A 14,612-nucleotide genomic window follows, 5' to 3' on the forward strand; every position below is an offset into this window, starting at 1 on the left:
ATTCCTCCAAAAGGCACATTCTTTTTCCTTGATAGTAAGATCTTTATTTCTTAAAAGAACCCGCCTTTGTTCTTTTCACTACTGGTTTATGATTAAGTGTCAGGACCCAAGTCTCCTAAGCACATATCCTGATACAGAAAGAGAGCTGTTACAATTCAGGAAATAAACATCTTTCATCCATGCAAAAAAAATTTTAAGATTGTTCTTTCTTTTTGTCCTTAAGATTGGCACAGTAAATCAGCCAAAACCTTATCAATGGATCCATACTCTAGTGACTAGCTTACTTTTTGCCACTTTTGACTGTACACCTTCACAATAGTCACAGGATTCTTCTGCTTCTAGGAAGATGGAGTAGATGTCCTTTGCTCTATTTCTCAAATTCAGCAGGCTCTGAAAAGTAGACAAAGTGGCAGGTTGTCTAGAAACTTTAAATTCTGAGGAATGACACTGACGTGAGTTCACTGACTTTTCTTTTTGCCTCATACACCCCTAGGCTTAAAGCTGAAGAAACCATCGATCTCAAAACATCAACTGGTACAGACAAGTAAAAAGCCAAAATAAAACACTGCTTCTCTCTAGCAGAGAACCAGGAAAGGAGAAAAGTAACAATACAGAAAACTTTTTTAAAAGTTACTAATATCCTTTAATTATTGAATATTTTTATTAAAATTCCCTCATTTTAATTTTTTTTATTTTTTTATAAACATATAATGTATTATTAGGCCCAGGGGTACAGGTATGTGAATCGCCAGGTTTACACACTTCACAGCACTCACCATAGCACATACCCTCCCCAATGTCCATAATCCCACAACCGTCTCCCGACCCCCCTCCCCCCAGCAACCCTCAGTTTGTTTTGTGAGATTAAGAGTTTCTTATGGCTTGTCTCCCTCCCAATCCCATCTTGTTTCATTTATTCTTTTCCTACCCTCAAAACCCCCACGGTGCATCTCCACTTCCTCATATCAGAGAGATCATATTATATGATCTTTGTCTTTCTCCAATTGACTTATTTTGCTAAGCATAATACCCTCTAGTTCCATCCATGTCGTTGCAAATGGCAAGATTTCATTTCTTTTGGTGACTGCGTAGTATTCCATAACAATACAAAAACTTTTAAACAATAATTGTTCTATTCCGAAGTACAGGACAGAAAAACCTACCAAATGCATCCCTACCAAATACTGAAGAGACAGTCTCAACTTTCACACTTGCATGGCTACGACAAGACACCCAAACTCCCATTGAAGTAACACCAGAGAAGTTAGAATAGGAAGAGAGAACACAGTCAGCAAAATATGGATACAGGTAATAGGCTCTCCTTCTTGTCTTGAGTTTTCCAAATTAAGCTTAAGCAAACAAAAATTGTAAAACTACTTAATGTGGTTCTAAATGTATATGTTCCAGATAGTATGTTATAAATAAGGGGATGCCACAGGACATAAAGGTAGGCAAGATTTTCCTACTCCATCTGAACTGGTAAGATTACAACACCAATAGACAGTGACAAGTTTTGTATATATAATATGTAGATCAACCATTAATAACCTTCACAATGAAGTAACCTCAAAAAGCCTGTAGGTAAATCAGAAGGGAATTCTAAAAAAAAAAAAAAAAAAAAAAAAAACAAACTGTTCAAGTAACCCAAGGGAAGGCAGGAAAAAGAAAACAAAACCATGAGAAACAGAGAGAACAAATAGAGAGCAAAAAGAGTGGTACAGTTAATTCTTAATATTTCAATAATTAAATTATAAGCAAATGATCTGAAAATACAAATTAAAGACAGGGATTGGCAGGATGGACCATAAGACATAATCCAAATTCATGCTGTCTGTAAAAGAGCAATATGAGGAATTCTTATGGTTAATGGAAATGTTCTCTATCTTGACTGTGCCAAAGTCAGTATCTTGGCTGTGATACCATATTACATTTGGCAAGATGTTACCATGGATGGAAACTGGGTGAGGATAATGTGATCTTATCTCTGTATTATTTTTTACAACTTCAGGCGAAGCTACAAGTATCTCAAAATAAAAATTTTAGTTAAAAAATAAAATAAATCCACATTAAAATAAAAAATATATTATTCATGTTATACTCAGTAAATGGAGGGCGATATCATAGAGGCAATACTTCCTAGAGAGATATATTGCTATGCGGAGTAAATCAGCAAGTCACATGTGAAAGAGATTATTTTATTAAGTGTAGCAATGAAGATCTAATCATTGTTCCTCATTCTAGGGACTCACTTTTGGTCAGGATTGCCTTTAAAATGCTGTGTTTAAGTGAGGATTTGAAACTTTCCATGAAAATTGCTGGACATTTGACAGTGCAGAAGTACTGAGCTCCTACTTTACCAGAAGTATTTACAGTTAAAATAATTCACAACTGATTTAAGAACTACTTTGACTATATATTATGCTAAATGATGAAGAACACATTAACAATGAACATGAGTTGCACATCGCTTTTATTTCACCATGAAATGTTTCCTTTTTTCTTTGCTAATTTCTAACTTTAATTATTCTCTCCTAAAACAAAAACAAACCAAAAAGCCCACAACAGAATCCCGAGAGATAATCCGTGAGAACAATGCAACTACAGATAAGGATAATTGAATATACTCTTGTTAAATCTAATAATTATTGGCCCAAATTTTCCTATTAAAAAGATAGTTAAGCATGTAAAAGATTTGTAAGGCTTAAAGCTCTCACAGTTCATTAATAATTTATCTAGAAGTAATTTAAGTTACTATAAATCTATAAATAATGTGCTACACAGAGGAATTAATAAAAAGCTCAGAAATCACTGTTTATTAATTTTATACTTGTTAAAAGCCATTTATCAGGAGAGAAGATTAAAAGGCAAATTAAAACTTAAGTCCCATTATACCTGTGGAACATAGCTCATGTCATAAAGCAAGCCTAAGAGACTCACAAGTATCAAAACATACTCAAAAAGCTGACACTTGTATGCCTTTGGAAATATGAAAATGTGTTCAAGTACTCTTACTACATCACTTTTTATATATTGAAAGTCTTCTAAATCAAAAGTATCCGAGTTTGAAAAAAATTTAGCTCATCATTCATTCTTGTGGGATTTTCTTTTTAGAAATCCAATTTAAATGAGTATTTCAGATAATTAATATCTTAAGCTCCATCTTTCCAATGCTTGAGCTAATTGGGTATTACTAACCATGTAACAAATACCATTTTGCCACCTAAAATTACTAACAAAATATTATTAAAACAAATTTTCTCCCTTTCTGGGAAGGGAGGAGTTGGTTTTACTATCAGAATTTCTGAGACCTAAAAATAAAATTTATCTTGTTCCATGATTTTCCTTTCTAAGACATGACTTTATCTTCTGAATCAACCAAATGTATTTACTGAAACAGAAAAACAAAGTTGAAGAGTGAAATGAGCACTGTTGGTAGATGGTCTAAAATTTCTTAACAGAAATAGAGAGTGTAATATAAATACCATATTTAAAAAAATACATAGAAGGTAACTTGAATTTCTTAAGCCTCTAGTTTCTTACATCAATAAACTGATATTTAAGATGTGATGTTACTTCAATTAATATTTTATTAAAATAAAAATGTGTACATATTATTTATTTTGTTAAGAGATACATACTGAGCTCCTACTATGTGCCAGGCAGCACAGAGATCAATCACTGAACCAAAGGATTCTTGGTTCCATACTTCATGAGATTACACTCTAGCAGCAAAGGAAAAAGTGTGAATATCATTTAAAAATACCCAGAATATTGGACTTAATTTATTGACAGAAATGCTCATAGTGTTTCACAGAATATTGTACTTTATATAAAGTTAAGACATACAAATAGTGATAAAAATATCCCATTAAGAATTATTCTTTAATTACCAGAAAAGAATCCAATTAATGTTTAGCTTTCAAATGTTTAGTTTATAGCCTGTCTCTAATTAGTTAAAAAATTAAAAAAAAACACTAGGATTATAATTGATAAATTGTTAAATGTACCAATTACAATATGCATTTGAGTTTAGCACAATTATTTTAAACTATAGTCAAGGAAATTTGATTCAACAATTAATGTAGGCACTAATTCCATTATAACAAAAACAAATGTATTTCAGACTACTGATTTCTTGTTTAAAATCAAGTTATAGCTCATTAAAAACAAAAAGATCTGAAAAGCATACATAGCCACACAGACGTTTTTATATACTGTGCACAAAATATGGCTGACACTTTAGGAAACATTTCAGAGGAAAGTGATTTCTAAGGTACAGATATTTGTAGATAATGAAAAACAGTATTTTTCTCTCATATACTATGTTTCATCTAGTAAAGGAAAAACTTTTAGTCTCGTTTTCCAAAAATGTTCTTTGTTCCCAGTTTTTAGTGAGATTTCAAATTTTTAAGGGTTTTCATTTTTATCAAAATGAACTACCTGCAAAATATATCAAAATTTTAAAGACTGCACACTATTTTGTCTAGCAATTCTCTTCTATGAATTATTTAATGAAATGTTTACAAAATTTGCTTCCACAGGTATTTAACAAAATATAAGAATGCTAAATTCTAAATGAGTTTAGCTAAAAGTTAGGTACATACAACAGAGCATATGTAGTCATTAAAGTTTAAATATTTTAAAACATGAAAAATTGTCTATTGTATATGAAAAAAATTGTCTATTGTATACGTATTGTACATGATAAATATTCATAGTAATGAGGAATAAAAGGAAATTACCTCAGTCTTCTAATAAAATCTACAAAAGACAGACAACTAATAATATGCATAATATGGGAAGGTTAGATATTTTTCTCATAAGATCAAGAAGGCAAGAAAAATCGTTCTCGTCATTTTTATTAAGCATTTCAATGGAAATATTTGCTAGTATAAATAGGAAAAGAACTGAAATGCATAAAAACTGGAAGGAAGGAAATATTTTTCTCAGATGACATGATTTATATAGAAAATTATTGAGGAGTCTATAAAAATGTAGTAGGATTAAAAAGAAAACAATCTATTAGGAATAAAAAGTGAATTTAGCAGACTTGGAAGTTTAGGAATATCATTTTTCAAAAAATCAATTTTATTTACATATATAAATCACAAACAATTGGAAAATGAAACTTTTTCAAAAAGTATAATTTACAACATCATAAATACAAAATGCTTTAGAATAAATTCAACAAAACTCAGGCAAGAGTTCTTTTTTTTTTAATATTTTATTTATTTATTTGACAGACAGAGATCACAAGTAGGCAGAGAGGCAGGCAGAGAGAGAGAGAGGAGGAAGCAGGCTCCCCGCAGAGCAGAGAGACCAATGCGGGACTCCATCCCGGGACCCTGAGATCATGACCTGAGCTGAAGGCAGAGGCTTAACCCACTGAGCCACCCAGGCGCCCCTCAGGCAAGAGTTCTTACCATTAAAATTCTAAAATATTTCTGAGATGAAATAAGACCTCAATGAATTGAGAGATGCATTGCTCATGGGTAGAAACACTCAAAACTATTACATTCAAACTGATATAAAGTTGCAAGGTAATTCTTATAAGAAATCCAACAGGGATTTAAGTAATTGACAAGTGACTTCTTGTATTAAAGTAATTAACAAGTCACTTCTAAAATATGTATGGTTCATCAGTTGCATATCAAAAACTATGTTGGCTAAAAAATATGTTGGCCAAAATATGTTGGCTAACTTAACATTAAAATAATAAAATACATATGGAATTTTTAAAGACCCATAATACCCAATATAAAAAATGAGGAACTTTTTTTTTCCTATTTCTGCCTAATAGTGTACCTTAAACAATACTTTTTTTTTTTTTTTAAAGCAGGCTCCACGCCCAATGTGGGGTGTGAGCTCACCACCCTGAGATTAAAAGTCGTATACTCCACTGATTGAGCCAGTCAGGCACCCCTTCAACAACAATTTCTTAGCTCCCAAGCTCAGTGGGTTTACTGGTCTTGTTCCGGCGGTTCTCGGGCTTCTCTCATAAAATTGGAACAAATGGTGGACTGGATTCACGTTACCTTACGACTCATTCGAAGGCTGCTTATCTACTTCCACATCTGTTATTTTACTACAGATGCCTGGAACATCTGGGACAGGCTAACCATCTCAGGAGAGGTCTCTACACATGACCTGTCCATGTGACTAGCTTTACCTTTTTCACACCATGGTAATACCTCTTGTCAACTATTTCCATGTAAATTCACTTCAACCAAAACAAATGACAAAAAGACTGAAGTGGAAACTTTAAGTTTCCTTATGACCAAGCCGTGGAAGTGTCACAGTATCACTTTGGCCACACCCTACTGGTTATGCAAAGGGAGCCCAGAAGCAGTGTGGAAAGGACTATGTAATGGGGTTTAAATGCCAAGAACTAAGGTTCTCTTGGTAGCAAAACTTGAAGACTAGTTACCACAATTCCCCTGCTGATCCTGAATGAGGCATATCCCTTCTCATTAAAAACATATGTATCGGGCGCCTGGGTGGCTCAGTGGGTTAAAGCCTCTGCCTTCAGCTCAGGTCATGAGCCCAGGGTCCTGGGATGGAGCCCCACATTGGGCTCTCTGCTCTGCAGGGGGCCTGCTTTCTTCTCTCTCTCTCTGCCTGCCTCTCTGCCTACTTGTGATCTCTGTCTGTCAAATAAATAAATAAAATCTTAAAAAAATAAAAATAAAAACATATGTATCATCCAAAACTTCTTAAATCTTTTACAATACTTGTTTCAGGCTTGAAGTCCATGATATTACCATATAAACCAGGTTTGAGGTGGGTAAAGTTTCATGTAACTATCTGAGTGCATTCAAGACCAATGTCAAAGAGTTTTGTCTGGGGTGCCTGGGTGGCTCAGTGAGTTAAGCATCTACCTTCAGTTCAGGTCATGATCCCAGGGTCCTGGGATGGAGCCCATGTTGGGCTCTCTGCTCAGCGGGAGCCTGCTTCTCCCTCTCCCTCTGCCTGCCACTCCCCTTGCTTATGTGTACACACTCTCCCTCTGTCAAATAAATAAATAAAAATCTTTTTAGAAAAAAGATTTTTCCTTATTTTTTCTTCTGGGTGTTTTATGATTTCAGGCCTTGCATTTAAATCTTTAATCCATTTTAAGTTAATTTTTGTGAATGCCTTAAGATAAGGGTCCAATTTCAATTTTTTGCATGAGGATATCCAGTTTTTCGTTTATTGAAGAAACTGTATTTCCTTCATTGTGTGTCTTTGGCACCCTTGTCAAAGATGAATGACCATATATGTGTGGACTTATTTCTGGGCTCTCTATTCTGCTGCAGTGACCCATGGGTCTGTTTCTTTGCAATATCCACCCTCCCCCCACCCAGTTTCAAGCTTCACAATACAGTTTGAAATCAAGAACTGTGTTACCTCCAGTTTCATTCTTCCTTCTCAAGGTTGTTTTGGGTATTTGGGATCTTTCCTGGTTCCACACAATTTTAGGAATTTTTTCTCTTCTGTAAGAAATGCCTATGAAATTTTGATAGGAATCACATTGAATTTGTAGATAGCTTTTGGTGTTGTGACATATTAACAACATTAGTTCTTTCAATCCATGAACACAAATTATCTTTCCATTTATTGTGTCTTCCTCAAATTCTTCCATCCATGTCTTATAGTTTTCAGTACATAAATCTCTCACTTTGGTTAGATCAGTGAAAGATCAGTTAGTATTTGTTTAATATATTGAGGTGCTCTGATATTGGGTGTATATACATTTAAAGTAGTAGATCCTTTCGAATATTTGACCTTTTTACTATCATATAATGAATTTTTTTAATCTTGTTACAATTATTTTTATTTAAAGTCTATTTTCTCTATTATAAATATAGCTGTCCTTACCTTTTCTGGCTTTCATGTGCATGGAAAAAATTTTCATATCTCTACTTTAAGCCTACGCACGTCCTCAAGTTGAAGTGAGTCTCTTATAGGCATCATACAGTTGGGTCTTATTCTTTCTTTATTTTTATATCCATTCATTCTGTTTTAATCCATCCACTTATTTGGATTAGAGTATTTCAACTATTTACATTTAAAGCAATTATTGATCCATAAGGACTTACATGGTCATCTTGCTCTTTTCTTGCTGTTCTATAGTTCCTTTCTTTTTCTCATTCTTCCTTTGAGAACTTGTGATTTTGCCTAGTGACATTCTTTGATTCGTCTTTTTTATCTTTCATGTATTTACCATAGTTTTTTGCTTTATGGTTATCATGGGGCATACATAAAACATCATATAGTTATAATAGTCCATAGTTATAAAGTCTTTAAACTGGTAACATTACATACAAAAAAACCCATACTCTTTTAATCCCCCTTTACATCTTATGTTTTAATGTTATAATTTATTTATTTTTTAAATTGTGCATTTATTGAAAAATTACTATAGCTAGTCATTTTCAATACTTTGGTATTTCACCCTTTCTACTTAAGTAACAGCATACCACCACATCCCAATATTTGGGTATTCTGAATTTGACTGAATGCTTACCTTTACCAGTGAGTTTTACACTTACATGGAATATCATACTATTAATTAGAGTCCTTTCCTTTTGACTTGAAAAACTCCCACTAGCATTTCTTATAAGACATGTCTGAAGGTAATGTACTCCTTCAGGCTTTCTTTTCTTTTTTCTTTTCTTTTCTTTTCTTTTCTTTTTTTTAAATCTGGGAATGTCTTTATTTCTCTTTTATCTGAAAGGTAGCTTTTCCTGGTAAAGTTTCTTGGTTGACTTTTTTTTTTTCTTTTAGCACTATAAATATATTTCCACTCCTTCCTGGCCACCAAGATTTTTCCTGAAAGGTCTGTTAGCCAGTGTTACTGTGTAATTAATTCTGTAATCCCCCCTTCCATGTCTCCAATCAATTTTCAATGAAAGCACGTGCTGCTTTTCAATATTTTGAATGAGTTTTTTCCCCTCTTTCTTCATGCTGAGATAAAATGTGAATTTAAAACTTAATCTCAAGAAATTCTAGCTTTATTTGGGTTACACAACATTTTATAGTGGGATTACAGAAGGTATAATACATGAATGTGTATTGTGAGTTTCCAAGAGGAGACTATACTATGCAGCCTGTCCCAATTTATCTAATCACAGAAACTTTTCTCCAGGAAAATTGTTTGAAATCATTTCTTGAAGAACCAGATTGGGGAATAAGTCTTCACAATTCTGACCCATTTAATTAAAATCACTAAACTTTACTTTTTTAAAGATTTTATTTATTTATTTATTTGACAGAGAAAGAGTGAGAGGGAACACAAGCAGGCAGAGGAAGAGTGAGCAGCAGGTTCCCCACCAAGCAGAGAGCCAAATGTGGGGCTTGATTCCAGGATCCTGGGATCATGACCTGAGCCGAAGGCAGATGCTTACCCGACTGAGCCACCCAAGCTCATACACAGAACTAAACTTTAAAGCATTCCATTTGTTGAGTTGGTCTAACATGACAAAAATACCATAGACTGGGTGGCTTATACAATAGAAACTTAATTTCTCAGAGTTTTGGAGTCTCAAAGTCTGAGATCATAACACTAATATGGCCACATTTTGGTGAGAACTCTTTTCCTGGCTTACAGATGGTAGCATTCTTACTGTGTGCTCACAAAGACTTTCTTTGGTCATGTATGGAGAGAGTCATCATTCTCTCTTCCTCTTCCTATAAGGCTAGAAACTGTACAGGTTAAGATACCACCCTTTTAACCTCAGTTTACCTTAACTAATTCCTGGAAGCCCTATCTCAAATACAGGTGTATTAGGGATTGAGTTCAACATATGAATTTGGGAGGAACACCATTAAGTCCATAGCAAATACCATGAGAAATACTACATATAAAAATACGATATTTACTCTTCTCCGAAACAAGATGGGATTGGGAGGGAGACAAACCATAAGTGACTCTTAATCTCACAAAACAAACTGAGGGTTGATGGGGGGAGGAGGGTTGGGAGAGGGGGGGTGGGATTATGGACATTGGGGAGGGTATGTGCTATGGTGAGTGCTGTGAAGTATGTAAACCTGGCGATTCACAGACCTGTACTCCTGGGGATAAAAATATATTATATGTTTATTAAAAATTAAATTTAAAAAATACGATATTACTTATGTTTGCAACTCTTGTACTTTTACAAATAAATTACTTAAGATATGTGCTCGATTAATGGCAATTTAGTTAGTTATTAAATTTTTTAATGTTAGTTTAGCATTTTTTCAGAGAAATTTGAAATTTATTTTATTGATATTTTTAGCAGAGACAATAAAGTCTTAGGTCAGAACATCAGAGAAAAGTTAGAAGTCAAACTAGAAGAAAAGTCAGAGTAATATTTTATAGTTCATCAGAGTGTAGGTAGAAATACTTAAATAAAAAAGAATACAAAGATTAAAATAACTTTTCTAAAACACTTTCTTACAAAAACTAATACAAAGTGAAAGGAAACCCATTAAAATTGAGAATCATTTTTATAAGTTATAAATGACTTTAAGATGTTTTGTTCCCTACAAACATTCATATATACAATAATCTACTCTATATTTGGACCAGGTAAAATGTATGACAGATAATTTGGTGATAATTCTTATAGTTTCTGGTGGCACTTCATAGTCAAAACAAATCGTTTTTAACATAATTTTTAATGGCACAGAGAATGTCTCAAAAGTCAGTTTAGACTTTTACACAGTAAACATGACTAGGTATCTTGGGTTTAATTTGTTAAATTAGCTATAAGCTTAGAAACCACCTCTCAAAATACTCAGGTCATGAACTGTAACTATTAACAATCTGCTAAGATTTTTAGCATGCTATTAAAACATTTTAATGGACTTAAATATATGAGGAAAAAATAATGTTCAGCGACTATTTCCAGTAGTTAAGTAAAAAAAACCTAAAGTGTTACAGAATAACATCCTTTTCATTATTGCTTCAAGTCAGTACATTTAAATAAAGAGCTCAGATAAAATAAGATACTGAAGATGTGCAAATACAATAATGTTAACGAGGATAACTATGACAAGGAGTAGACAATTTGGGAAAATAATGAAAAAATTGTAACTCTGGGGGGAAAATATTCCTAATGAATACAAATAAGAACAAATACTTATATATCAAATTATCTTTCTGGAATTTAATTTACATGCACATTCCTTAGTTCTTATTTTTCTTTAATAATTTTGTAATAGGACAGGAAGCTATCTTTGATAATAGAATTTGGTCCAGATAATTATATTGGATGAACTGCTTGAAATATCTCTAAATGCTAAGTTCTAGCATTATAAGGCAACCGTTTTTGGTTATTATGAATCAAAGAATAAAATATATAACACAAGCTAATCCATCAATTAAATTCTTGGGGCAGATTATTTGCAAATATGGCCACAATAATCCCTCTCATTCCTGTATCCTCCTCATTTCCAGCTCCTCCTATGAAGTATAGAGTCTATTTTTACATTCTTAAATCTGGGCTGGCCTTGTGACATGTTATGACCTACAGAATTTAACAAAGATAAAGTTTTGTGACTTTCCACCCTCAGCCTGGCCCCTTCTACTCTCTTGGTATATGGTGCTTCTATGGGAGAAAACCAGACCTTTGATGTTGGAAGGCCAATGGAAAGAAAACCCAAGCTGACAAGTAGAGCACGCAGAAGGGCCACTTTGGAAAATACAGACACACTGAGAGGCCAGATGACTGCATCTTCACAGCCAAATACAGGCCAAATTGCTGACCCATTAGATCAAGAACAAACAAAATGATTATTGTTCTGAGATACTACTATACTCAGAGATGGTCTATTATGCAGAAACAGATACATAACAGGGGAACTGGTAGTTTGCAGCATAACAAAAACCTAAAGGATGGGGCGCCTGGGTGGCTCAGTGGGTTAAGCCTCTGCCTTCGGCTCAGGTCATTATCTTAGGGTCCTGGGATCGAGCCCCACATTGTTCTCTCTGCTCAGTAGGGAGCCTGCTTCCTCCTCTCTCTCTCTGCCTGCCTGTCTGCCTACTTGTGACCTCTCTCTCGCTCTGTCAAATAAATAAATAAAATCTTAAAAAAAAAAAAAAAAACCTAAAGGATGTGGCACTGGATTCTGGGTCAGACAGCAGGAGAAGGCTGGAAAACTCATAAGAGGGCTGAGCAGGATAAATAAATAGCCAACTCTGATGAAGCATGAAAAGACAGAAAGGAAGAAGTTACTGGAGTCTCAAAAAAGACCAATCAGACTTGTCACATCTTGAGGCATTATCTGGAGAGAGAATCAGCACTCAGCAGCCAACACACACAGCAACTGGGAAATGGGTAGAACTTCCAGGAAAAGGGAATATGAACAATGCAGAGGTCTTCTCCACTATGTTTAAAATTTGGATTAGAATCTTCCCATTAATAAATCTATACATTATATATTAGTGATGTCACGTACCAATGATGCTTGCTTTGTGATTTATAATTACATGATTTGAATAAAATTGTTCAGATTATTTTTATATTTTTATAAAATATATGCCCTTTTACTACATATTGTAGACACTAATTTCTAAGAAACAATGATTGTGTGCCTGGTATGCATCAGAAAGTGCTAGGTGTTGAAAATACAAAGCTTAATTACATGCATTCCCTGCCAAACGAAAGCTGACAGTTGGATACCAGACAGGAACTTGGAAGTACATCATTGTGAAACTATTTTGAATGACCAGCAAAGAACTGTTTAGACTGACAAGAAAGTAAGTGAGTGAAAGTATCTATTGACCATAATATCAACATCCATAATCGAAAACATGAGACTTTCAAAACCATTTCACTAAATGCACATCTATTGAGAAATCAGAAAATCTTTATGAGTAAAATAGTGTTCACATAGCATACCCCCAAATTATACTACTGCTAGTTATCAATTTTACTCGAAGTTAAATGATGCTGTTGAATAAATGGTGGATTGATAAAGCAAACACCAGTGTCCAGGACTCAGTGAACACTGTGAAATAAAATGTTTCACCAATATTTGTTGAGCATTTACTGTATTAATGTTTCATTGCTATGTAACAAATTACCACAAAATTAGTGACTTAGAACAATATGTACCTATTATCTCACAGTTTCCGGCAGTGAGGAGTCCACGCCACAAAGGACCCCACTGTCTGAAATGCTGCTTTGACACTCGACTTAGCCATCAGACCATTGAAAAGGAAACAGATTGAATGAGAGACAGTAGAAAGTTATGATTGTGCCTATGATCGCAAACCCTATTGATTGATACATTTCTATCAAGCAAAGAGTATGTATGTGTTGGGTTCTCTGTACAGCTGGGCTTCATAATAGAGGCTCTAGACCACAGTGGAATGGGGCACAATATCATGGGAGTTTGAAGTTTCACAGCCTTGAGTTAGCACTGTAGAGATTTCTAGAATATTTTGATTCTATAACTGTGAGTCATATATGGCTTCATGGTAGTACCTGTGAATCCTGGGCAGGAAACAGGTTCTGTAGATTGACGATGCCCTGTATTCGTTTGTAGTGATGCCCTGTTCTGGGTATATAGGAAATCTCTGGAGACATTTGAAGTACTTCGTGCTTTTAGACATTATTTCCCACAGTTCTTTAAATCAGAAATGTCTTAAAGGAAGTGCACTGTTTTTGCTTTCCCACACTGACTTATTTTATGCTCTAGTCTAAAAAGTCATCTGTATGTAAATGTTAACTCTTGTAGTATTCATTATACATTAACCATCATCTATGTCGTATCTTAGGAATGCATCTGAAGTGACCTTAAAATAAAGTGCTGATAATCTGAATGGAATCACTTTGACGGCATTTCCACCCACCCACTTGATGCCTTGTGAAGACACTGAGGAAAATCAAGATGTAATTATCTGAAGCAGCAAGGGTTGCTTCTGGGCAGTCTACAAAGTTTGATGATTAGTCAGACAAAACTGGTATCAATTATGGAGACAATTATCTTGCCTCTACAGTTGTAAGGGCTGAAGGAGAATGTCTCGTTCTTACAAACATTACGGGTGAATGTTTCATAACTATGTCAAGCACATAGCCTGACAAATTGCTTTATAAAGGCAAATAGCAAGTTTTGTGATTTGCTCATTTTAAAAAAAATGTTTGCAAAGGGTTCGCATGCTATACAGATTTTTCTTTTATCATTGAGTGAAATGAACTGTTTTGTCCTAACACAGTGTTGCTGTCAATTTTATCAAAATGCCCTGAAATTACTACAATGTTTACCAGTCTTAAAATACTTCGTGACTTACAGGAAGAAGAAGAAGAAAATATTTTTAGGAAACATGACATGAAACAGCCAGGAAATTGCAGTATTAATGAGCACAATTGCACCTTTGGACAGGAGCATGTGAATTCAGTAAATGTGTAATGCGCATCCCCCCATTCTTTGTACAGGTTTCTTTTGGTATAGGGGAGAAATAAGCCAATAGTATTCACAGCATGCTGGATGGATTGTTACCATCAATCTTGTGAGGTCCTTACAAACTATTGGAATATGGATGGCTACAGCAAGAATAGTGAAATGAAGAAAAACATATATATCAGTTTTCTCCAAGGACTGAGTGCGATTAAAGAAAATTCTCTGTTGAATCTATTGGTATG

The sequence above is a fragment of the Lutra lutra genome, chromosome 5, assembly GCF_902655055.1.
Source record: "Lutra lutra chromosome 5, mLutLut1.2, whole genome shotgun sequence".
Taxonomy (NCBI): Eukaryota; Metazoa; Chordata; class Mammalia; order Carnivora; family Mustelidae; genus Lutra; species Lutra lutra.